Here is a 27,664-nt window from a genome sequence, read left to right on the forward strand (position 1 = left end):
AGCATGCGAGCCTCCCCAAAAGACAAAACTAAGCCTCCAAATCCTCCCCCCAAAATGACTGTAGGAAATACTGATAGAGGATTTTTATCAGTTCTTGCTTGGCGTGATTTAGGAAACCCAGCAGCTTAGCCCAATGTATTCCTCCTATATGCAAGGTAGGAACTAGTACCCCAAGAACCATCTGATTGAATAACTGTCTTCTGTACCTTGGAATAATGCATTTTGCTATCGATCTGTTTGATTGTCCTTGTTATTCAGAGACTACATTTCCCACCCATCATTCTCTATTTTTATGAGGGTGAGGGGTGGCAGTTTGGATCAAAGCTTCTCGTCTCAGGGGCTATTTCTGGCTCTGAGCTCAAGGGTGACTCAGGCAGTGCTGGAGCTGGAAGTAGAGTCAGCCACATGCAAGGTGAATGCCTTCACCCAGTACCCTCTCTTTTGTCCCTCATTCCTGCTGTCTAGTTCACGTAGGTTTGCTTCCCTTCCTCAATTTTTAACGAAATAGCCTGAAGCTTAGCTGGAACCTGGCTAGATGACAGCTGGAGCAACATTTGATGATGTCTTTAGTTCATTGCAGAGCTGAGACCACCTCAGTAAGGGTCTTCCTCTACATTTGTTCAAACCAAGAATGAATTCTACTATAAACTATAAATTGAGCTATAATGTAAAACATTTTTTAATTCTAAAATAATATACCACTCCGTTGAAACACATAATAATAAAGAATACGATGCACTTAAAAAAAAAGTTAGTGTTAAGCAAAACGGTGAAGCCTCGACTAGCTATTTGGTTTCACTATTGTTTTGCTGTCAGGGATTGAACCCTGGCATTCACATATGAGACACATGTGCTCTAACAATCAGCCCTAAATCCCCATATTTTGCACACACACATACATGCACTCATGCACACACATACACTGCACATCATTCTATTATAAACTTAAAGTTGTAAAACTTACATTTTATCTGTGGAATACTTTATACCCACACAGAGATAGTAAAAGACATAGAGTAAGATAAAGCCTATGCCTGTTGTAACAATACCAATCGCGATAATGAAGAAGCCTCTTCGGATGCCATCCATTTGGCTCCACATTGATTTGTATGGTTTAGCTTCTGTCAAAAAACATTATATAACAAGAACATTTGTCACTAGATAGGCACTTCTATTTTGAGAATCTTTGCCTTTATATCTTTATATGTTTATATAATTATATATACATATAAAGTACCTATATCTACCTTTAAATATATAAAGATATATAAACATAATTATATATAAAACATAAATATCTTTATATGTTTATATATCTTTATATATAAATATAGACATAGATACTTTAATAAATATAAATCTATATAATGATATACATCTAAATATAAATTATACATAAACATATATATGTTTACATATTTATACATAAAATATCTATATATTGATATTTAGTTATATATCTATTTATATAACAATACATAAACATCTTTGTATATAATATAGTTAGATATATATCTAAACATCTTTATATCTTTATATGTTATATACTTATATATTTATATAATATATATCTGGGGCCGGAGACATAGCATGGTGGTAGTGCCTTTGCCTTGCATGCAGAAGAAATGGTTCAAAATCCAGCATCCCAAATGGTTCTTCAAGCCTGCCAGGAGCGATTTCTGAGCATAGAGCCAGGAGTAACCCCTGAGTGTCACCGGGTGTGGCCCCAAACCCCCCAAAATCTATATCTATTTTTCTCTATATAAATATTTATATCTATCTTTAGATATATATAAAGCTATATAAAATTCTTTCTATATAAACATCTTTATATATATGTCTAAAAATCATTAAATCTTTTTTATTTTTATTTATAAAGATAGATCAACATAGATATACAGATATTTTAATATAAATATAAAGATACATATATAATGATATATATTTATATATGAATATATAAATATCTCAATATCTATGTTGATATTTTGATATATAACTTTTGATATAAAGATATAGAAACATCTTTACATATAATATATACAAATAACTTTATATAATATATTTAGATATATATTTAAATATTTTAATTATTTATATATGTATGTATTTATATATAAAATAAATATAAATATCTATATCTCTTTATATATATATAAAGATATATAAAATTCTTTATACATAAACATCTTTATATATAATATAGGTATATAGATATTTTAATATATAAATCATTATATAAAATGATATATAATATATTATTTATAAAATTATATGCTCATGTATCTATATATAAATATCTATATATCTATATTGATATTCTGGTATATATTTATATATATTCAGGTATATATTTATATATAAATATATGTAAATATATTTAAATATATTTAGATAAATATGTATATATTTATATATCTATATATTTATATAAAACATATCTTAAACTATTTATCTATATATATATCTATCTTTAGATATATAAAGATATATAAACACCTTTATATATAACTATCTTTATATATATTTTATCTAAATATCATTATATCTTTATATGTTCATTTATATTTACATATAAAGATATATATTCAAATATATATGGATATCTTAATATATAAATATATAATGATGTATCTAAATATATATTAATCATAAAATATATAAGTTTAAAAATATTTATATTAATATATATATTGATATTTACTACACTTGATCTTAGCCAAAAGGCCGAGAAGTGTATATATTGATATTTAGATATATCGTTCTTTATATAAAGATTTATATAAATATCTTTCTATATATAGATGTCTAAATATATTTATATGTTTATATATCTATATATGTATATATTGATATCTGTCTATATATCTCTCTATATCTATCTAAATATATATAAATAAATATCTATATTTATCTTTAGATATATATAAATCTATATACAATTCATTATATTTAGCATCCTATATACATTATATCTAAATATCTTTTTTTTGTATATGTGTGTGTGGCTTTTGGGTCATACCAGGCAGTGCTCAGGGGTTACTCCTGGCTCCATGCTCAGAAATTGCTCCTGGCAGACCATATGGGATGCCAGGATTCGAACCGATGACTTTCTGCATGAAAGGCAAACACCTTACCTCCATGCTATCTCTCCGGCCCCTAAATATCTTTTTTTTAATCATCACAAGTGCAACATTCCCATCACTAATGTCCCTCCTCCCCATCCCACACTGGCCTGTACTCTAAACAGGCTTTCTACTTCCTCATTCATTTACATTTTCTTATGATGATTCTCAGTGTAATTACTTCTCTAACTGCACTCATCACTTTTTGTGGTGAGCTTCATGTAGTGAGTTGGACCTTCAAGCTCTCCTATCTTTTGCTCTTAGAATTATTGCAAAAATGCCTTTTATATTTTGATGGGATTAGATTTTTTTTTCTTGTAAAGTTTGTCAGTGTCTTGTATATTTTGGATATTAGCTCCTTCTCTGATGATAATTGAGTGAATAGTTTCTCCCACTCCATGAGTGGCTCATGTATTCTGGGCACTATTTCCTTTGAGGTGCAGAAGCTTCTCAGCATAATATAGTCCCATTTGTTTATTTCTGCATCTACTTGTTTGGAGAGTGCTGTTTTCTCCTTAAAGATTCCTGCAGTCTCAATGTCATGGAGTGTTTTACCCACCTGTTGTTCTATATACCTTATGGTTTCAGGTCTGATATCAAGGTCTTTAGTCCATTTGGATTTTTAACTTCATACATTGTGTTAGCTGGGGATCTAAGTTCGCTTTTTTACAAGTGGCTAACCAATTGTGTCAACACCACTTACTGAAGAGGCTTTCCATGCTCCATTTAGGATTTCTTGCTCCTTTATAAAAAATAAGGTGACTGTATGTCTGGGGAACATTTTCCAAGTACTCAAGCCTAATCCATTGATCTGAGGGTCTGTCTTAATTTTAATACCATGCTGTTTTTGATAACTATTGCTTTGTAATACAGTTTAAAATTGGGGAAAGTAATGCCTCCTATATTCCTTTTCCCAAGGATTGCTTTAGCTATTTGTGGATGTTTATTGTTCCTAATGAATTTCAGAATACCGTGAAAAGAAAGAATAAAATGAAAGCTTCACCTAGAATAGAACAACCCACCCAACTCATGTTCAGATTTGAAGAAAGGATATATAGCTTCACAGATAAGCAACAGCTCAGAAATTTTATAGATGCAAAATCAGACTTTAAGGAAAAACTGAAAAGTCTACTTTAACACAAGACAGACCGACAGACACACAAATCTTATACACAAAAAATGACATTAAATGCCATTACAATCATCTTTCTCAATGTCAATGGACGAAATGCACCAAATAAGAGACACAGAGTGGCCAAATGGATCAAAAAGATGAATCCAACCTTCTGCCACCTACAAAAATCACACCTGAATAATAAGAACAAACAGACTCAAAAGCAGAGGCTGGAGGAAAATCAACCAAGCAAATAACACCCTTAAAATCTGGGGTGGCCATATTAATATCAGAGGACACAAACTTTAGACTCAGAAAAGTTGTAAGGGACAAAGATGGACACTAATCAAGAATATGTGCAACAGGAAGAAATCACACTACTAAATATATATGCACCCAATGAGAGAGACCAGCAATATAATACAATTATTGAAAAATTTTAAAGAGGACATCAATAATAACATATTAATTGTGGGACATCTCACCAAGGTTCTGTCATCACCTGATAGGTTAACCAGATTGAAACCCAACAAAAAAAAATAATTTAACAACTGGAAATTACACAGCCTACTACTGAACACACAGTAGGTCCAAGATGAAATCAAAGTGGAAATGAAAACATTCCTGGAAACAAATGACAATGAAGACACAAACTATCAAAATCTATGGGATACAGCAAAAGCAGTACTGAAAGTAAATTTATAGGTTTGCAAGCACACATCAGGAAGGAAGAAGCGGCATACATGAATAGCTTAATTACACAACATATTGAATTAGAAAATGATCAACAAAAGGAACCCAAAAAGGGAGACAGAAGGAAATAACAAAACTTAGAGCAGAAATAAATGAAGTGAAAACGAAACAAAAAAACCCAAAAGATCACCAAAAGCAAAATTTGGTTCTTTAAAGAAATAAACAAGGTTGATAGACAATTAGCAAAACTCACAAAAAAGAGAGAGAGAAACTTGATAACCCATATTAGAAATGAAAAGGAGATCACTACAGATATTGCAAAGATTCAAAGGGTACTCAGAGATTACTTCTAGAAACTTGATGCCACGAAACATGAGAATCTGGAAGAAATGGACAAATTCTTGAACTCTTATCATCTTCCAAGTTTGAACAAGGAGTATGTAGCATATCTAAACACCCACATCACTATTGTGAAAATTAAACCGGTAATAAAATGTCCTATTCTATATGTAAACAAATTAGTAATCATACAGATGATAGACATAAATTAGAATCTATGGCTCAAAAGACTAAATTAGAAAATCAGGGCCCTTCTGAGATTATAAATTCCCTAAAAAGATCTAAAAGTTAGATCTTAGAACTGGAGAAAAAAAGCCTTTAAAAATAAACCTATAATGGCCTTGGCTTCTGTTTCTCCTATGCAAAGAATTAGAAATTTCATAAAACTAACCAGTCCATATACTGCATCTTCTGATGCTGCAGAGTTTTGTTCTCCTGTAATGTTTAAGGAATATGAGGACGCCTCAGGGCAACCTTTGCCTTACAGAAATAAAGAACTAGAAAGTAAAGAGCCTTTAATATCTATAAAGATTCAAAGTAAGAATATACTAGGTCTCTTGGATATGGGTACATACTTTTTCTGTATTGTTGGAAAGAACTGGCCCTATTCATGGGCCATTGAACATGTTTCATCGCCTTTGATGGGCCTAGGATTAGTAAATAATGTTGCTAAAAGTGCAATCATTTTAACTTGGGATGATGGTGTAAGCAAAGGAACTTTCCAGCCCTATATTCTACCTCACTTACCATAAACCTTATGGGGAAGAGATATACTAAAAATGTGCCTAAACATCATGATAACTAACATCTAATAATGAGTAAAATTTTACTATAAGTCTCTGTTCAATGTTCTGTAAAAATAATAAACATATTGTGTATAGAAAATTACATGTCATGTCTGATGCAACAAAAATAGAAATTTACCAACTAAGAATTTAAAGAAATAAATAAATGCACTTAATTTCCTTTCCTCTTCTAAGACTACCTTTTAACTAGAGCCGGCTCTTCTTACTCTTCTAAAAAGGCCTTATTTTTCTTTTTTCAAAATTAAAAAAAAATTTTTTTGCTGATAATAGCCAGCAAAGATCTGGCGGGAAAATTTGGAGACGTCCAAAAATTTCCCACATATATCTTTTCATCTCTCATATCTTTTATCTGTAATTCATCTATATACTGTTTGTCTATTTATGTGCTGTGTGAATCTGAAAGTTCGTTTGAGTATGCATTGAGATTGTATGTTGAAACAGTGAGTGCTTTTTGCTATGACTATGTGTATCATAGATATGTAAACTTTAACCAGCTGCGTTTCCTAGATCAAACCTGGCCTCAGAGAAAAGCAAAGAAAAAAAAATGTACTTGACTTTTAAATCCAAGCGCTTCAAGGTCTTAGATCTTGCTCATTTTTCCCGAGCGGGAAAGGATAGCCCCAGGGAGTCCATTTTTTAAGGAAATAAGGTCTGGATTTTTTAAGGTTTCCAAATTTCTCTAACCTTCTATTAAAGCTAAGTTTTTAAGACATGAGAATTGTTTGAATAATGTTTCAGTTAATTATTGGTTAACCTTTTTTTTAGATAACATTGTTAATTTTGTAAGTGCATAATATTTTTAAGAACAATTTCATTGACAGTTTTAAATCTAATCTTGGTCATATTGATATTATCAATGGGTCAAAATAATATTAGAAATTCTATCTAATTATAATGATACTTTATTGTCATCCTAAAAATAGTAGACCTAGGAAACTAGGTGTCTTTAATAAACATCTAACATTAATTATCTATATTAATATTATTTTTATAAATAAGGGAGGTTTTCATAATTTCTACCTTTGAGCCTTAGTGTAAGTTTTATATACTAATTTAATAAGCTGGCATACACCGCCTGTCAGCACTGGTCTTAATTTAGTTGAGATGTAATCACCTTCAAAAATGCTCTCAAATTTTACCAGATTTAAGTACTTTATTTGGTAAAAGCGGACCTGTCCCCAGACTATAAAAACTTTAATTCTAGTAGCTAATGACATTAAAGCTAATTAATTAGGCCATTGATTATTAGTCAATTAATACAAAATTATTTTCAAACATAACTACTATTTAATTTAACATCTGCCTCCACTCCCACTGGTTGCATTTAGTGCATAAAACCAGTGAAGTGAATTTATATTATTTATTAAAAATAAATTGTTATCATATATAGTCTTTGGTTATCAACATCAAAATGGTAATGAGAAGTTCGAAATAGGAGTGTAACTGTTTAAAAAATAGTGAATTTATAATATTGGATGATCAAACTGAATTATTCTAAATAATTCAATGTTTTATATAGAAAATTCTAGGTATTAAGGACTTAAATTCTCATGTTACAGTGCTCATAAAATCAGAGCTACATAACTTTCTATAACCTAAATTATTAAATTGCAATTTTTTAAATTTAATGGTTGCTCTGTGTGTTCAGTAAATATAACAAGATTTTGCCTCTTGGCATCTCCAATGTTTTTTAGTTGTGATATTTAATGGCTATATTAGTTTGCATACATATATACAAAAAGCCTTTTCTGCAGTCCAGGTTAATCCTCTTGCAAACATAAATTTAAGTCAACTAAAGGACTCTACAATGGGTGTCCCCGAAAGGATATTTCTCCAATCTTACTAAATTTATGTTAAAGAGCATAAAGTAAAATTATTCAGCCATCTGAAAATAAGATTTAAAATTAACATGTGAAGAGCAACTGGCTCTCTGTATCTTACTAAATGATATGCATTTTTAGAGGACTTAAGTCCCAATCCTTTTGGTTAAAGTGGAAGTTACTTAGTGATTGTAACAAACTGGTCATAAGTAACAAAGTTTTAATACAACTACTAATCTAACTTACCAGGGAAATCTTACCCTGAGCTTTAAAGTGAGAAAATAACAGTAATGTAATTCAGCTGTGTTTTCTCTCAGCATAGCATTAAAGTTTTTCCTAAGTAAGACTGGCAGTGTGTCTTCACAGAAATGCAAGTTAACTAGTGACTCACATTAATAATTTTCACATATATCACATGCTACTTAACTTTCCATTTAAAAAGAAATTCTTTCTCCCCCTATTTTCTTTCAATGATTTTTTTCAATACATTTTCTCTCCTTTATTTAAAAAGAAACAATACCATCAGTTATGTCAATTATCTGATTTTCCTAACTATAACATTTTTTCTTTTTTTCTTTTAAGTATAGAATAATAATCTTATGTATAACTAAATTCAATTTAACTTGCAATTATGGCAAAATTTTTTGCTTCTTTTATTTTCCTTATATTTCTAGCCTCAAAAAATAGCTATACTATAATTTGTGTAACCTTATATTTAAATGAATAAAAAGACTTAAGTGCTTCCTAATATTTCCATGAATCTGTATGTGTATATAAGTGTGAACTCTAGTTAGATCCACTATGGATTTAAAATTACATTGACTTATGTGCTTTATGCAGCCATTTATACTAGCTTACTATATTTCTTCTCTGCTTGCTTTGAATATATATCACAGAAGTAACTACTTATTGTACTTTTAAATGTAAAAGAATGTAAATTCAAATACTGTTATATATATAAAAATATATAGCTATGCCTACTACCACTACTTTTTACTTGCATATAAAATGCATTTAAATATTATGACTATAATACATTTACATTGCTTCATAACAAATTTGAAATTAATGCTATGTTGCTTTGACTTAATTTTTGTGTTATCATTTAAAAAAAAAACAACAAATTCTGTCCTCCCAAAGGAGAGGTCCACTTGCAGTTCCAGGACCTGATCTGCTCAGTAAATCCCACTATCTAATCTGATCTTTTCCACAAATTAAAACTGCAGAATCAAACCAGTCAATTGCATTCACTTGGAGTAAGGTTGAATAAAAACCTCATCTTTTCTTATAGGTAGACTGAGTCCTTTGCCACCCTAAAGACAGAGGATGGACATTATCTGCCTACACTCCCTTTATAATATTTCTTAAATGATAGAACTTCTAGACTATTAATCTAGAAGGGAAGCCTATAGCTTGCCATGAAAATAATTAAAGCTATCAGAATTTAATACAGGTCTAGAGACATTTTCTCTGGGACCCAGTCAAGAGTAAGCAACAATATTGTTTAACAACAACAATGCCTGCACTAATATCTAGCTTAAGTTTCCAGTGTTTCAGATAGAACGCAGAACTATCTGGCTCAATGAACAGTCTTTGCCTGGACTGAGTCTCTGCCTGAACAGAGAAAGGATCCGCTTGCAGAATCAGCGACTCAACCCTCTGCAGATTTCAGTTGCTCAATCCCCTCACCCTGTGACAACCAAAAGGGACCAGAACGCAGACATCCTGGAAACTCCTGTTGACAGCTAACTACTGGAGACTGCCTGAGAACAGATGACGTCAGACTCGCAGATAAAAATTAAAAAACTGAACTGATACACTCATAAAAATCAACACTGAACTTATAGACTCTTATACAAAAAATGCCACCTTTACTCTTCTGTGTATGTTTCTTGTTAAGCCTAATTTGTTTCACAGCAGCTGCTACCATTTACTCAATTCATTGGAATTTAGGAAAAAAAATTATGTATATGTGTATATGAGGAGATTCAGCAGACCAGCAGTTCCCCTTCTAACAATATTCCTATCAAAATTTATTTATATATTCCATTGTTTTCTATTGTTTAATTCTTCCACTCTTGAATTTTAAATTACCTATGTTTATGGCAGGGACAGAAAATTTTAGTTTTACTCCATGGAGGTAAAGCATTTGCCTTGCATGCAGAAGGTCAGAAGTTCAAATACGGCATCCCATATGGTCCCCTGAACCTGCCAGGAGGAACTTCTGAGCGCAGAGCCAGGAGTAACCCCTAAGCACTACCTGGTGTGACCTTAAAAAAAAAGACTGTAATGCCAGGGCATACCTAAGCTTTTAGGGGGGCTCAGCCCACCAGATGTATCCTCAGATTTTCCTGGTGGGTAGAACTAATTTAACCCTCATGGAGTTCCTCAAAAAGCCCACTGTGGATGCATTTTTTTCCCCTGCTAGGATGGTTGAGGAATTTCCAAAGAGATGCCTGGCATTACATTTTCAGCCAGTATTTGACTATCTCTCCTTTGTATATATCAGGCAAAATAATAGCCTCTATCAAATAATTTGGCTCAGAAATTCCAGCATCAAAGTTTATTTGAGTACCCCTTTATCTAGATATGGCCAGCCCTAAAAGCAAAGACAATTTTTCTCTTTGCAACTGCAGTTTCTGGAAATCAAGGACGTAACCAGAATGCAGATCTTGACCCTTTTTTAGAAATAGGAAAGCTCATTCTTGGGAATTTGGTTCCTCCTTTCACTTAACCTCTAAAACAATAGAGTCCAGTCTAGTAAATATCAAGTTCCTAGATATTTTCTACTCCCTCCTAATCCTAATTTTGCATTTAAAGTACACTTGCAAAGAGTTACCTTGAGTTGTGACCTTCTCCTTTGTAACCAAAAAATTTTACAGTCACACCCATAGTTTAGGTATTGTTACTGTTTTACTTTGCTTTGTAATTATAATTATTTACCTCTGGCTAATTTTACCCCTATAAATTCCCCTGCTCAAAAAATTAAACTTGTCGCACTCCTGCCAGAAACGTGTTGACCCCACACTCTGTGTTGTTTCATTTATTTCATATTTCATATTTCACCATCCGTGCAATTCACTCTCCCTAAAGTGGATTCACCAAAATCTCACTGATGGCTGTAGGACAGAAGCTGCCTACAGCAGATATCAATGGAATCCAGATAGGAAAGGATGAAGTCAAGCTCTCGGTTTTTAGATGATACTCTACTTCAAAAACCCTAAAGACTCTACCAAAAAGCTTCTAGAAACAATAGATGCATATAGCAATGTGGCAGGCTACAAAATTAACACACAGACATCAATGGCCTTCTTTTTTTTTAATTTTTTTAATTTTATTTAAACACCTTGATTACATACATGATTGAGTTTGGGTTTCAGTCATGTAAAGAACACCACCCATCACCAGTGCAACATTCCCATCACCAATAATGATAAGGAAGAAATGGATATTAAGAAAACAACCTCATTCACATTAGTGCCACACAAACTCAAATATCTTGGAGTCAACTTGACTGAAGATGTGAAGGAACTATACAAAGAAAACTATAAAACACTGCTTCAAGAAATAAGAGAGGACATGCAGAAATGATAACACATGGCCTGCTCATGGATTGGCAGGATTATCATTATTAAAATGGCAATACTCCCCCAAAGCATTGTACATATTTAATGCGATCCCTTTAAAGATACCCATGACATTCTTCAAAGAAGTGGATCAAACACTTCTGAAATTAATCTAAATATCTTTATGCTTATATACTTTATAAAGATGTATATCTAATTATATATAGTTATTTTAATACATATTTATATATAATTACAAAATCTAAATATATATTATTCATTAACATATGTTCTCATATAAAATATCTATATATCTATGTTACTATTGAGCTATATATCTTTTTCTTAATGATATATGAACATCTTTATATATCTTTATATAATATATTTGGGTTTTTTCCAACCGTAAAAAGTAAAATCACTAAGTGCTAAATGAATATTAGAACTCATCATTTATCATTAAAAATATAAAGCACATACCAATAGTTTCATTAGTAGTGTTCCTGTCCTCCATCATATTTTCTCCATAGTTTTGGGCTGTGGCTGAAATGGATAAGATTAGGACACAAATAAAAAGATTCATGTCCATCTTTATATCCAATGTGTATTCTAGTAATGAAACAGCCCTATATGAGACTCCGCCTGTCCTGAGGTTTTATGACATCATCATTTTTTTCTGACAGCATAATCTCACCATGGGAATGCACATATTTCTGGGTGCACATGTTATTTAAAGACTTTGTTTCTTTTTCACTTTCAGAGGTCTATCAAATTCAAGTCACAAAAACTGGGGCATTAGTAAGCCCAGAGGGGAATGGATGGAAGTGGAGAAAACTCTAAATTTCAGAGGATTTTAGTTACGTGATTAGGAAAGCTAGGAAGTAGTCCTCAGCATTATAATTGAGAAGTCATCTCAGAATCTAAGTCTATATGAATTTTTTAAATAAAGTTAAGCTTGTGCTGTTGAGGGACTGATTCTGACTAATGTAAGAGTGATTTTGTATAATCTCTCTCGATTTGAACCCTGTCCCTAGTACATGTAAAGTATTGCTCTACCAATGAGTGACATCCCTACCTCATTCCTCAACAGTTATTGAGCTTCAGATATTTTATTCACCCTCCAGTCTAGTGATTCATTTATTTATCTCACATATGTAGTACAGTCCTTTCTGCTAGACCCCAATTAATTAATGTTAAATTAATATTAATTAATTATTGGTACTAAGTTTAAAAATTGCACTGGGGTATGTATGAAGTTCAGTTAAAAATACAGGCATCATATATGTGAGGCCCTGGGTATGATTCATGCATCTGGTTTCATGCATGCATCCCACACACACTTATACACATGCTCCTCTATATGTACATATATACAAACATGTTTATATATATTTTCCTCATGTATATATATATATTGTCCTCCCATTTGTAAGATAATTTACATTCATTTTGAAGCTTTAAGTATTCCTGATCCTCTATTTACCTTTTTGATTTGGGGCCATACCCTGTGACGTTCAGTGGTTATTCCTGGCTATTCGTTCAGAAAAGGCTCCTGGTTTGGAAGATCATATGGGGCACCTGGGGATTGAATCACGTTCATCCTAGGTTAGCGCTTGCAAAACAAGTGCGTTACTGCTTGCACCACCTCTCAGGCACCCTAGATATATATCTATATCTATATATTTAAACATCTATATGTACAATACATTTAAATATATATATAAATATATTTATATGTTTCTATATATATATTTATATACATGAAATATCTTTATCTACATATAAATGTCTATATCTATCTTTAGATACATAGAGATATATAAAATTCTTTATATATAAACATATTATATATTATATATCTAAATATCTTTATATCGTATATGCTGTATATGTTACTATCTCTCTATATAAAGATATATATGAATAAAGATACATAGATAATTAATATATAAATCTTATATAATATATCAATATATTATTCATAAACATATATGTTTATATAACTTTATATTTATCTTTAGATATATAAAGATATATGAAAATATTCATATATCATACATCTAAATATATTTATATTGTTATATAATTATCTATCTTTGTATATAAAGATATATATCTGAATATATAAATCTTTATATAATGATATATAAATATATTATTCATAAACCTATATATTAATATGCGTGTATAAAATATCTATATATTAATATTTAGATATATAGATACTAAACATATTTAAATATGTTTATTTATATTTATATCTTTATGTTTATATCTATCTTTAGATAGTATAGATATATAATATATATAGATAGATATAGATGTAATATAGATATAGATACATAAACATATTTGTATATAATATATCTAAATATCTTTATATTGTTATATGTTTATTTATTTTTATATATAAAGATATATATCTGAATATAAATATATAGATATTTGCTCTCCTGAACCTTTTCTGAGAGGGCCAAGAAGGACCCAGCAAAAATTCTCCTGTAGTTGCTCAAGAGGAAGGGCCAAGAGAGACTGGGTGAGTGAAAACTGGCTACTAGCATGCCCCAGCAGAAAGGACAATCCTTTGTCTGTGAAGGCAGGCAGGAGGGAACTGCCCCTGCTGTGAGATTAGCAACTGGGAGACTGAGGAGGCCTGTCGTCTGTGCATGTTTTCCTACTCTTATGTCTCCTGAAACTCTGCTAAGAGGGCCGAGAAAGGCCCAGCAAAAACTCTCTCCTGGAGTTGACCAAGAGGAGGGGTGAGAGGGACTGGGTGAATGAAAACTGACAACCAGTGATGCTCTGGCAGAAAGGCAGATCCTTTCTCTGTGAAGGCAGGCTGGAAGAATCTGCCTCTGCTGTGAGATTACCAACTGGGAGAGATTGAAGGGGTCAGCCGCCTGTGCAAGTTTTTCTACTCTTCTGTCTGCTGAGCCTCTCCTACGATTGCCAAGAATGGCTCAGAAAAAACTCTGTCCAAGAGGCTCCCAAAGAGCATGGCCATGAAGTTTCACTTCACTTCTTGGCCATACGCTCTTTCTAACTAATGAAACCCACGCCTGGCATGGGGGGATTTCATTACCCTGGAGTAAGTGGTAAGCCCAGGGGGCATAAGGTTAGTTATCCTGCCCAGAGCCCCCAACATATCAGCTGAAGAGACAAAGAAGAACTGGCGGGCCGGGTGGTGGCGCTAAAGGTAAGGTGCCTTGCCTGCGCTAGCCTTGGACGGACTGCGGTTCGATCCCCCGGTGTCCCATATGGTCCCCCAAGCCAGGAGCAACTTCTGAGTGCATAGCCAGGAGTAACCCCTGAGCGTTACTGGGTGTGGCCCAAAAACAAAAAAACAAAAAAACAAAAAAAAAAAAAGAAGAAGAAGAACTGGCATGTGTGGACTCTTCCGTGTGCAGCCCTGCCTCTAATTTGCAGGTGCATACGGAGGAATTTATATCCCTCCCCACAACACAGGGCCCGATTAACCAGGCATGGCCCTGAAGATCTGCCTGGCATGGGGGGATCTCAGCCCCCTGGAAAATATAGTCAGCCCAGGGACCTACGGCTAGCTGTCCTGCCCAGAGGCCCCAACTTACCAGCTGAAGAAACACAGAAGAACTGGCATGTGGAGGCTTCCGGGTGCAGTTCTGACTCTGTAGTATATGGATGCATTGGGAGGAATTTCTCTCCCTCCCCAACCGAGGGCCCTATTATGTGGGCGTGGTCCCGAAAACCTGCCTGGCATGGTGGAATCTCAGCCCCCGAGAGTAAGTGGTCAGCCCAGGGGGCTTATGGCTAGGTGTTCTGCGCAAAACCCCCAACATACCAGCTGAGGAGACACAGAAGAAATGGCATGTGGAGCCTTCGGATGCAGCCATGCCTCTGTAGTTTACAGATGCATACAGAGGAATTTATCTTTCTCCCCACACCCCAGGGCCAGATTAACAAGGCATGGCCCTGAAGACATGCCTGGCATGGGGGGATCTCAGCCCCCTAAACTAAGTGGTAAGCAAGGGGGCCTATGACTAGCTGTCCTGCCCAGAGCAACCAACATACCAGCTGAAGAGACACAGAAGAACTGGCATGTGGAGTCTTCCAGGTGCAGCCCTGCCTCTGTAGTTTGCAGATGCATATGGAGGAATTTCTATCCCTCCCCACCCCACAGGAACCGATTAACCAGGCGTGGCCCTGAAAAACAAACTGGCGTGGGGGGATTTCAGTTTCCTGGACAAGTGGTCAGCCCAGGGTGCCCATGGGTAGCTGTCCTGCTTAGAGCTCCCAACATACCAGCTGAAGGGAACCAGAAGAACTGGCATGTGAAGTCTACTGGGTGCAGCCCTGCCTCTGTAGTTTGCAGATGCATATGGAGGAACTTCTCTCCCTCCCCACCACCCAGGGCCCGATTAACCAGGCGTGGCCCTGAAGACCTGCCTGGCATGGGGGGACCTCAGCCCCCTGGACAAAGTGGTCAGCCCAGGGGCACTTTGGCTAGCTGTCCTGCCCAGAGTCACCAACTTACCAGCTGAATTGACACAGAAGAATTGTCATGTGGAGTCTTCTGGGTGCAGTCCTACCTATATAGTTCGTGGAAGCATTGCGAGGAATTTCTCTCCCTCCCCACCACAGGGCCCTATTAAGCAGACGTGGCCCTGAAGACCTGCCTGGCATGGGGGGATCTCAGCCCCCTAAAGTAAGTGGTCATCCCACGGGGCCTAAGGCTAGCTCTCCTGCCCAGAGCCCCCAACATACCAGCTGAAGAGACACAAAAAAAAACTGGCATGTGGAATCTTCCAGGTGCAGCACTGCCTCTGTAGCTTGCAGATGCAAATAGAGAAACTTCTCTCCATCCCCACCCCAAAGGGCCCGATTAACCAGGTGTGGCTCTGAAGACCTGTCTGGCATGGGGGGATCTCGGGGCCCTGGACTAAGTAGTCAGCCCAGGGACCTATGGCTAACTGTCCTGCCCAGAGCCCCCGACTTGCCAGCTGAAGAAACACAGAACTGGCATGTGGAGTCTTCTGGGTGCAGTTTGGACTCTGTAGTTCGTGGATGCATTGGGAGAAATTTCTCTCCCTCCACAACCAAGGGCCCTATTATGCAGGTGTGGCCCAGAAAACTTGCCTGGCAAGATAGAATCTCAGGCCGCTAGAGTAAGTGGTCAGCCAAGGGGGCCTATGGCTAGGTGTCCTGCCCAGAACCCCGAACATACCAGCTGAGGAGACACAGAAGAAATGGCATGTGGAGCCTTCGGGTGCAGCCCTACCTCTGTAGTTTGCAGATGCATACGTAGGAATTTCTCTCCCTCCCCAGCTCTCAGGGCCTGATTGAACAGGTGTGGCCCTGAAGACCTGCCTGGCATGGGGGGATATCAGCTCCCTGTACTAAGTAGTCAGCCCAGGGGGCCTATGTCTAGCTATCCTGCCCAGAGCCACCAACATACCAGCTGAAGGGAACCAGAAAAACTGGCATGTGGAGTCTTCCAGGTATAGCCCAGCCTCTATAATTTGCAGATGCATATGGAGGAATTTCTCTCCCTCCACAACCCCCAGGTCCCGATTAACCAGGCATTGCCCTGAAGACCTGCCTGGCATGGGGGGATCTCATCCCCCAGGAGTAAGTGGTGAGCCCAGGGGGCCTTTGGCTAGATGTCCTGCCCAGAGCCCCCAACACAGCAGCTGAAGGGAACCAGAAGAACTGGCATGTGGAGTCTTCTGGGTGCAGCCCTGCCTCTGTAGTTTGCGGATGCATATGGAGGAACTTCTCTCCTCCCCACCCTACAGGGCCCAATTAACCAGGCATGGCCCTGAAGACCTGCCAGGCATGGGGGGATCTCAGCCCCCTGGACTATGTAGTCAGCCCAGGGACCTATGGATAGCTGTCCTGCCCAGAGGCCCCAACTTACCAGCTGAAGAAACACAGAAGAACTGGCATGTGGAGTCTTCCGGGTGCAGTTCTGACTCTGTAGTATATGAATGCATTGGGAGGAATTTCTCTCCCTCCTTAACCCAGGGCCCTATTATGCAGGCGTGGCCCCGAAAACCTGCCTGGCATGGTGGAATCTCAGAACCCTAGACTAGGTGTCAGCCCAGGGGGCTAATGGCTAGGTGTCCTGCCCAAAACCCCCAACATACCAGCTGAGGAGACAGAAGAAATGGCATGTGGAGCTTTGGGTGCAGCCATGCCTCTGTAGTTTGCAGGTGCATAAGGAGGAATTTCTCTTTCTCCCCACCCCCCAGGGCCAGATTAACAAGGCATGGCCCTGAAGACCTGCCTGGCATGGGGGGTCTCAGCCCCCTAAACTAAGTGGTCAGCCAAGGGGGTCTATGACTAGCTGTCCTTCCCAGAGCAACCAACATACCAGCTAAAGAAACACAGAAGAACTGGCATGTGGAGTCTTCCGGGTGCAGCCCTGCCTCTGTAGTTTGCAGATGCATATGGAGGAATTTCTATCCCTCCCCACCCCACAGGACCCTATTAACCAGGCGTGGCCCTGAAGACCTGACTGCATGGGGGAATCTCAGCACCCTGGACTGAGTAGTCAGACCAGGGGCCTATGGCTAGCTGTCCTGCCCAGAGCCCCCAACATACCAGCTGAAGAGACACAGAAGAACTGGCATGTGGAGTCTTCCGTGTGCAGCCCTGCCTCTGTATTTACAGATGCATACGGAGGAATTTCTGTCCCTCTCCACCCCCCAGGGCTCCATTAACCTGGCGTGGCCCTGAAAATCAACCTGGCGTGGGGGGATTTCAGTTTCCTGGACAAGTGGTCAGCCCAGGGTGCCCATGGGTAGCTACCCTGCCCAGAGCCCCCAACATACCAGCTGAAGAAAACCAGAAGAACTGGCATGTGAAGTCTACTGGATGCAGCCCTGCCTCTATAGTTTACAGATGCATATGGAGGAACTTCTCTCCCTCCCCTCCACCCAGGGCCCAATTAACCAGGCGTGGCCCTGAATACCTGCCTGACATGGGAGATCTCTTCCCCCTGGACAAAGTGGTCAGCCTAGGGGCCCTATGGCTAGCTGTCCTGCCCAGAGTCACCAACTTACCAGCTGAAGAAACACAGACGAATTGGCATGTGGAGTCTTCCGGGTGCAGTTAGAACTCTGTAGTTCGTGGATGCATTGGGAGGAATTTCTCTCCCTCCCCAGCCCCCAGGGCCCGATTAACCAGGAGTGGCCCTGTAGACCTGCCTGGCATGGGGGGGATCTCAGCCCCCTGGACTAAGTGGTCAGCCCAGGGGGCCTATGGCTAGCTGTCCTGCCCAGAGCCCCCAACACACCAGCTGAAGGTAACCAGAAGAACTGGCATGTGGAGTCTTCTGGGTGCAGCCATGCCTCTGTAGTTTTCAGATGCATATGGAGCAACTTCTCTCCCTTCCCAACCACCAGGGCCGGATTAACCAGGTGTGGCCCTGTAGACCTGCCTGGCATGGGGGGATCTCAGCACCCTGGAAAAAGTGGTCAGCCCAGGGGGCCTATGGCTAGATGTCCTGCCCAGAGCCCCGAACATACCAGCTGAAGGGAACCAGAAGAACTGGCATGTGGAGTCTTCTGGGTGCAGCCGTGCCTGTGTAGTTTGCAGATGCAATCGGAGGAACTTCTCTTCCTCCACAGCCCCCAGGGTCGGATTAACCAGGCGTGGCCCTGAAGACCTGCCTGCATGGGTGATCTGAGCCCCCTGGACTAAGTATTCAGCCCAGGGGCCCTTTGGCTAGCAGTCCTACCCAGAGCCCCCAACATACCAGCTGAATTGACACAGAATTTTCATGTGGAGTCTTCCGGGTGCAGTCCTACCTCTATAGTTCGTGGAAGCATTGCGAGGAATTTCTCTCCCTCCACACCACAGGCCCTTTTCAGCAGGCGTGGCCCTGAAGACCTGCCTGGCATGGGGGGATCTCAGGCCCCTAGAGTAAGTGGTCATCCCACGGTGCCTAAGACTAGCTCTCCAGCCCAGAGCCCCCAACATACCAGCTGAAGAGACACAGAAGAACTGGCATGTGGAGTCTTCTGGGTACAGCCCTGCCTCTGTAGTTTGCAGATGCATATGGAGGAATTTTTCTCCCTCCCCACCCCCCTGGTCCCAATTAACCAGGCGTGGCCCTGAAGACCTACAGGGCATGGGGGAATCACAGCCCCCTAGACTAACTGGTCAGCCCAGGGGGGGCTATAGCTAGCTGTCCTGCCCAGAGCTCCCAACATACCAGCTGAAGGTAACCAGAAGCACTGGCCTGTGGAGTCTTCTGGGTGCAGCCCTGCCTCTGTAGTTTGCGGATGCATACGGAAGAAATTCTCTCTCTCCCCACTTCAGGACTCTATTAAGCAGGTGTGGCCCTGAAGACGTGCCTGGCATGTGGGGGATCTCAGCCCCCTGGACTAAGTAGTCAGCTCAGGGACCTATGGCTAGCTGTCCTTCCCAGAGGCCGTAACATACCAACTGAAGAGTCACAGAAAAACTGGCATATGGAGTCTTCTGGGAACAACCCTGCATCTGTAGTTTCTGGATGCATTGGGAGGAATTTCTCTCCCTCCCCAACCCCAGGGCCTGATTTACCAGGCTTGGCCCTGAAGCCCTGCCTGTCAGAAGAGGTTTTCATTACCCTGAATGAACTGTTCAGCACAGGGGGTCTATGTCTAGCTGTCCTGCCCAGAGACCCCAACATACTAGCTGAAGGGAACATGAAGAACTGGCAAGTGGATTCTTCTGGGTGCAGCCCTGCATCTGTGATTTGCAGATGCATATGGAGGAATTTCTCTCTCTCACCACCCCCCAAGTCCCGATGAACCAGGCGTGGCCCTGAAGACCTGCCTGGCATGGGGAGATCGCAGGCCCCTGGACTAAGTGGACAGCCCAAGAGGCCTATGGCTAGCTGTCCTGCTCAGAGCCCCCAACACACCAGCTGAAGAGAACCAGAAGAACTGGCATGTGGAGTCTTCCGGGTGGAGCCCTGCCTCTGTAGTTTGCAGATGCATAGGGGGGAATTTCTCTACCTAACCACCACCCAGGGCTCAATTAACCTAGCGTAGTCCTGAAGACCAGCCTTGCGTGGGGGGATTTCAGTTTCCTGGACAAGTGGTCAGCCCAGAAGGCCTATGGGTAGCTGTCCCGCCCAGAGACCCCAACACACCAGCAGAAGGGAACCAGAAGAACTGGCATGTGGAGTCTTCTGGGTGCAGCCCTGCCTCTATAGTTTGCAGATGCATATGGAGGAACTTCTCTCCCTCCAGAGCCCACAGGGCTCGATTAACCAGGCGTGGCCCTGAAAACATGCCTGGCATGGGGGGATATCAGCCCCCTGCACTAAGTACTCAGCCCAGGGTCTTAAGGCTAGCTGTCCTGCACAGAGCCCCCAACATACCAGCTGAAGAAACACAGAAGAACTGGCATGTGGAGTGTTCCTGGTGCAGTTCTAACTCTGTAGTTCGTGATTGCATTGGGAGGATTTTTCTCCCTCCCTAACCCAGGGCACTATTAAGTAGGTGTGGTCCCAAAAACCTGCCTGGCCTGGGGGAATCTCAGCCCCCTAGAGTAAGTGGTCATCCCAGGGGGCCTATGGCTAGGTGTCCTGCTTAGAACCCCCAAAGTACCAGCTGAAGGGTCACAGAAGAAATGGCATGTGGAGTCTTCGAGTGCAGCCCTGCCTCTGTAGTTTGTGGATGCATACGTAGGAATTTTTCTACCTCCCCAGCCCCCATGCCCAATTAACCAGGTGTGGCCCTGAAGACCTGCCTGGCATGGGAGGATCTCAGCCCCCTGGACTAAGTGGTCAGACAAGGGGCCCTATGGCTAGCTATCCTGCCCAGAGCCCCGAACATACGAGCTGAAGGTAACCAGTAGATCTGGCATGTGGAGTCTTCCAGGTGTAGCCCTGCCTCTGTAGTTTGCAGATGCTTATGGAGGAATTTCGCTCCCTCCCCACTTCAGGGCTCTACTAAGCAGGTGTGTCCCTGAAGACCTGCCTGGCATGGGGGGAACTCGGATCCCTTGATTAAGTGGTCAGCCCAGGGGAACTATGCCTAGCTCTCCTGCCCATAGCCCCCAACATACAAGCTCAAGAGACACAGAAGATCTGTCATGTGGAGTCTTCCGGGTGCATTCCTGCATCTATAGTTCGTGGATGCATTGGGAGGAATTTTCTCCCTCTCCAACACAGGGCCCTATTAAGTAAGGGTGGCCCCGAAAAACTGCCTGGCATGGGGGAATCACAGGCCCTTAGAGTAGGTGGTCAGCCCAGGGGGCCTTTGGCTAGCTGTCCTGCCCAGAGCCCTCAACATACCACCTGAAGGGAACCAGAAGGACTGGCATGTGGAGTCTTCTGGGTGCAGCCCTGCCTCTGTAGTTTGTGGATGCATATGGAGAAACTTCTCTCCCTCCCCACCCCACAGAACCCGATTAACCAGGCGTGGCTCTGAAGACCTGCATGGCATGGGGGGATCTCAGCCCCCTGGACTAATTAGTCAGCCCAGGGATCTATGGCTAGCTGTCCTGCCCAGAGCCCCCAACATACTAGCTGAAGAAACACAGAAGAACTGGCACGTGGAATCTTCCGGGTGCAGCTCTGACTCTGTAGTTCGTGGATGCATTGGGAGGAATTTCTCTCCCTCCCCAACTCAGGGCCCTATTAAGCAGGCGTGGCCCCGAAAACCTGCCTAGCATGGGGAAATCTCAGCCCTCTAGAGTAAATGGTTAGCCCAGGGGGCCTATGGCTAGGTTCCTGCCCAGAATCCCCAACACACCAGCTGAAGAGACACAAGAAATGGCATGTGGAGCCTTTGGGTGCAGCCCTGCCTCTGTAGTTTGTGGATGCATACATAGGAATTTCTCTACCTCCCCAGCCTCCAGGGCCCGATTGACCAGGTGTGGCACTGAAGACCTGCCTGGCATGGGGGGGATCTCAGGCCCCTGGACTAAATGGTCATCCAAGGGGGCCTATGGCTAGCTACCCTGCCCAGAGCCCCCAACATACCAGCTAAGGGAACCAGAAGAACTGGCATGTTGATTCTTCTGGGTGCAGCCCTGCCTCTGTAGTTTGTGGATGCATTGGGAGGAATTTCTCTCCCTACCCATCCCCAAGGGCTCGATTAACTAGGCGTCGCCCTGAAGACCTGCCTGGCATGGGGGGATCTCAGCACCCTGATCTAAGTGTTCAGCCCAGGGGGCCTATGGCTAGCTGTTCTGCTCAGAACCGCCAAAACACCACCTGAAGGGAACCAGTAGAACTGGCATGTGGAGTCTTCAGGGTGCAGCCCTGCCTCTGTAGTTTGCAGACGTATATGGAGGAATTTAACTACCTAACCACCCCCCAGGGCTCGATTAACCTGGCTTGGCCCTGAAGACCCACCTGGCATGGGGGGATTTCAGTTTCCTGGAAAAGTGGTCAGCCCAGGGGGCCTATGGGTAGCTGTCCTGCCCAGAGACACCAACACACCAGCTGAAGGGAACCAGAAAAACTGGCAATGTGGAGTCTTCTGGGTGCAGCCTGCCTGTGTAGTTTGCAGATGCATATGGAGGAACTTCTCTCCCTCCCCACCCCACAGGGCCTGATTAACCAGGCGTGGCCCTGAAGAACTGCCTGGCATAGGGGGATCTCAGCCCCTGGACTAAGTAGTCAGCCCAGGGACCTATGGCTAGCTGTACTGCCCAGAGCCCCCAAAATACCAGCTGAAATAACACAGAAGAACTGGCATGTGGAGTCTTTCGGGTGCAGTTCTGACTCTGTAGTTCATGGATGAATTGGGAGGAATTTTCTCCCTCCCCAACTCAGGGCCTTATTAAGCAGGCGTGGCCCCGAAATCCTGCCTGGCATGGGGGAATATCAGCCCCCTAGAGTAGTGGTCAGCCCAGGGGGCCTATGGCTAGGTGTCCTGCCCAGAACCCCGAACATACCAGCTGAGGAGACACAGAAGAAATGGCATGTGGAGCCTTCGGGTGCAGCCCTACCTCTGTAGTTTGCAGATGCATACGTAGGAATTTCTCTCCCTCCTCAGCGTCCAGGGCCCAATTGACCAGGTGTGGCCCTGAATTCCTGCCTGACATGGGGGAATTTCAGCCCCCTGGAATAAGTAGTCAGCCCAGGGGGCTTATGGCTAGCTATCCTGCCCAGAGCCCCCAACATATCAGCTGAAGGGAATCAGAAGAACTGGCATGTGGAGTCTTTCGGGTGCAGCCCTGCTTCTGTAGTTTGCAGATGCATATGGAGGATTTTATCTACCTAACCACCCCCCAGGGCTCGATTAACCTAGCGTGGCCCTGAAGACCCGCCTGGCATGGGGGGATTTCAGTTTCCTGGAGAAGTGGTCAGCCAAAGGGCCTATGGGTTGCTGTTCTGCTTAGAGTCCACAACACACCAGGTGAAGGGAACCAGAAGAACTGGCATGTGGAGCCTTCTGGGTGCAGCCTGCCTCTGTAATTTGCAGATGCATATGGAGGAACTTCTCTCCCTGCCCAACCAATGGGGCCTGATTAACCAGGCGTGGCCCTGAAGACCTGCCTGGCATGGGGGGTTCTCAGCCCCCTGGATTAAGTAGTCAGCCCAGTGGGCCTATGGCTAGCTATCCTGTCCAGAACCCCCAACATACCAGCTGAAGGGAACCAGTAGTTCTGGCATGTGGAGTCTTCCAGGTGTATTCCTGCCTCTGTAGTTTGCAGATGCATATGGAGGAATTTCTTTCCCTTACAAATACGCAGGTCCTAATTAACCAAGCTTGGCCCTGAAGACCTACCTGGCATGGGGGTATCTCACTCCCCTGCACTAAATGGTCAGACAAGCGGGCTTATGTTTAGCTATTCTGCCCAGAGCCCCCAATATACCAGCTGAAGAGACACAGGAGAACTGGCAGGTGGAGTCTTCCGTGTGCAGCCCTGCCTCTGTAGTTTGTGGATGCATTGGGAGGAATTTCTCTCCCTCCCCACTACAGTGCTCTATTAAGCAGCTGTGGCCCTGAAGACCTGCCTGGCATGGGGGAATCTCGGCTCTCTAAACTAAGTGGTTAGCTCAGGGGGCCTAAGCCTAGTTCTCCTGCCCATAACCCCCAAAATACCAGCTCAAGAGACAGAGAAGATCTAGCTTTTGGAGTCTTCCGGGTGCATTCCTGCCTCTGTAGTTCGTGGATGCATTGGGAGGAATTTCTCTCCCTCCCCACTTCAGGGCCCTATTAAACAGGCGTGGCCCTGAAGAAATGCCTGGTATGGGGGGATCTCAGCTCCCTGACTAAGTAAGTGGTACTCTGGATAAAGTTGTCAGCCCAGGGGGCCTATGGCTAGCTGTCCTGCCCAGAGAGCCCAACATACCAGCTGAAGGGAACAAGAAGAACTGGCATGTGCATTCTTCTGGGTGCAGCCCCGTCTGTGTAGTATGCAGATGCATACAAAGGAATTTCTTTCCCTCCTCACCCCCAGGGCCCAATTAACCAGGCATGGCGCTGACGACCTACCTGGCATGGGGGTCTCTGCCCTCTGGTCTAATTGGACAGCCCAGGGGGCCTATGGTTAGCTGTCCTGCCAAGAGCCCCCAACATACCAGCTGAAGAGACACTGAAAACTGGCATGTGGAGCCTTCCGGGTGCAGTCCTGCCTCTGTAGTTTGTGGATGAATTGGGAGAAATTTCTCTCCCTCCCCACCCCCCAGGGCCCAATAAACCAGGCATGGCCCTGAAGACCAGCCTGTCATGGGGGTATTTCAGTCCCCTTGACTAAGTGGTCAGCCCAGGGGGCCTATGACTAGCTGTCCTGCAGAGCCCCCAATATACCAGCTGAAGTGAACCAGAAGAATGTGCATGTGGAGTCTTACAGGTGCAGTCCTGCCTCTGTAATTTGCAGATGCATATGGAGGAATTTCTTTCCCTCACCAGCCCCCAGGTTCTGATTAACCAGGGGTGGTATGGGGGGATTTCAGCACCCTGGACTAAGTCGTCAGTCCAGGGGCCCTATGGCTAGCTGTCCTACCCATGGCCCCCAATATACCAGCTGAAGAGACACAGAAGAACTGGCATGTGGAGTCTTCCGGGTGCAGCCCTGCCTCTGTAGTTTGTGGATGCATTGGGAGGAATTTCTCTCCCTCTCCACTTCAGGGCCCTATTAAGCAGGCGTGGCCCTGAAGACCTGCCTGGTATGGGGGGATCTCGGCTCCATGGACTAAGTGGTCAGCCCAGGGGGCCTATGCCTAGCTCTCCTGCCTATAGTCCCCAACATACCAGCTCAAGAGACACATAAGATCTGCCATGTGGAGTCTTCTGGGTGCATTCCTGCCTCTGTAGTTCGTGGATGCATTGGGAGAAATTTCTCTCCCTACCCACTTCAGGGCCCTATTCAGCAGGCGTGGCCCTGAAGAAATGCCTGGTATGGGGGGATCTCAGCTCCCTGACTAAGTAAGTGGTCAGCTCAGGGACCTATGGCTAGCTGTCTTTCCCAGAGCCCCCAACATACCAGCTGAAGAGACAAAGAAGAATTGTCATGTGGAGTCTTCCGGGTGCAATCCTGCCTCTGTAGTTCATAGATGCATTGCGAGGAATTTCTCTCCCTCCCCATCACAGAGCCCTATTAAGCAGGCGTGGCCCTGAAGACCTGCCTCGCATGGTGGGATCTCAGCCCCCTAGAGTAAGTGGTCATCCAAGGGGGCCTAAGTCTAGCTGTCCTGCCCAGAGCCCCCAACATACCAGCTAAAGGGACACAGAAGAAATGGCATGTGGAGTCTTCGGGTGCAGCACTGCCTCTGTAGTTTGCGGATGCATACATAGGAATTTCTCTACCTCCCGAGCCCCCAGGACCAATTAACCAGGTGTCGCCCTGAGAGACCTGCTTGGCATGGGGGGATCTCAGCCCCGTGGACTATATAGTCAGTCCAGGGGGCCTATGGCTAGCTATCCTGCCCAGAGCCCCCAACATACCAGCTGAAGGTAACCAGTAGATCTGGCATGTTGAGTCTTCCAGTTGTAGCCCTGCCTCTGTCGTTTGCAGATGCATATGGAGGAATTTCTTTCCCTTACCAATACGCAGGGCCCGATTAACCAGGCTTGGCCCTGAAGACCTACCTGGCATGGGGGGATCTCACTCCCCTGCACTAATGGTCAGACAAGGGGGCCTATGTTTAGCTATTCTGCCCAGAGCCCCCAATATACCAGCTGAAGGGACACAGAAGAACTGGCAGTGGAGTCTTCCATGTGCAGCCCTGCCTCTGTATTTTGTGGATGCATTGGGTGGAATTTCTCTCCCTCCCTACTTCAGGGCCCTATTAAACAGGCGTGGCCCTGAAGACCTGCCTGGCATGGGGGGATCTCAGCACCCTGGCCTAAGTGGTCAGCCCAGGGGGCCTATGGAGAGCTGTCCCGCCCAGAGCCCTCAACATACGAGCTGAAGGGAACCAGAAGAACTGGCACGTGGAGCCTTCCCGGTGCATCCCTGCCTCTGTAGTTTGCAGATACATATGGAGGAACTTCTCTCCCTCCCCACCTCATAGGGCTCGATTAACCAGGCTTGGCCCTGAAGACCTACCTGGCATGGGGGAATCGCAGCCCCCTGGACTAAGTAGTCAGCCCAGGGACCTATGGCTAGCTGTTCTGCCCAGAGCCCCCAAAATACCAGCTGAAGAAACACAGAAGAACTGGCATGTGGAGTCTTCCTGGTGCAGTTCTGACTCTGTAGTTCGTGGATGCATTGGGAGGAATTTCTCTCTCTCCCCAACTCAGGGCCCTATTAAGCAGGCTTGGCCCCGAAAACCTGCCTGGCAAGGGGGAATCTCAGCCCCCTGGACTAAGTGGTCATCCCAGGGGGCCTAAAGCTAGCTGTCCTGACCAGAGCCCCCAACATTCAGCTGAAGAGACACAGAAGAATGGGCATGAGGAGTCTTCCGGGTGCAGCCCTGCCTCTGTATTTTGCGGATGCATACGTAGGTATTTCTTTACCTCCCCAGACCCCAGGGTCCGATTAACCAGGTGTGGCCCTGAAGACCTGCCTGGCATGGGGGATCTCAGCCCCCTGGACTAAGTAGTCATCCCAGGGGGCCTATGGCTAGCTATCCGGCCCAGAGTCCCCAACATACCAGCTGAAGGGAACCAGAAGGACTGGCATGTGGAGTCTTCCAGGTGTAGCCCTGCCTCTGTAGTTTGCAGGTGCATATGGAGGAATTTCTCTCCCTTACCACACCGCAGGGCCAGATTATCCAGGCGTGGCCCTGAAGACCTATCTGGCATGGGTTGACCTCACTTCTTTGGAC

The 27,664-nt window shown here is 42.9% G+C and overlaps 1 pseudogene; it reads right to left on the bottom strand.

Moving 5' to 3' along the window:
• Positions 1–2,660: 2,660 nt before the first annotated feature.
• On the bottom strand, positions 2,661–2,739 carry LOC126000040 (uncharacterized; annotated as a pseudogene).
• Between the last annotated feature and the right edge of the window lie 24,925 nt (positions 2,740–27,664).

Source organism: Suncus etruscus, chromosome X (assembly GCF_024139225.1).
Source record: "Suncus etruscus isolate mSunEtr1 chromosome X, mSunEtr1.pri.cur, whole genome shotgun sequence".
NCBI lineage: Eukaryota > Metazoa > Chordata > Mammalia > Eulipotyphla > Soricidae > Suncus > Suncus etruscus.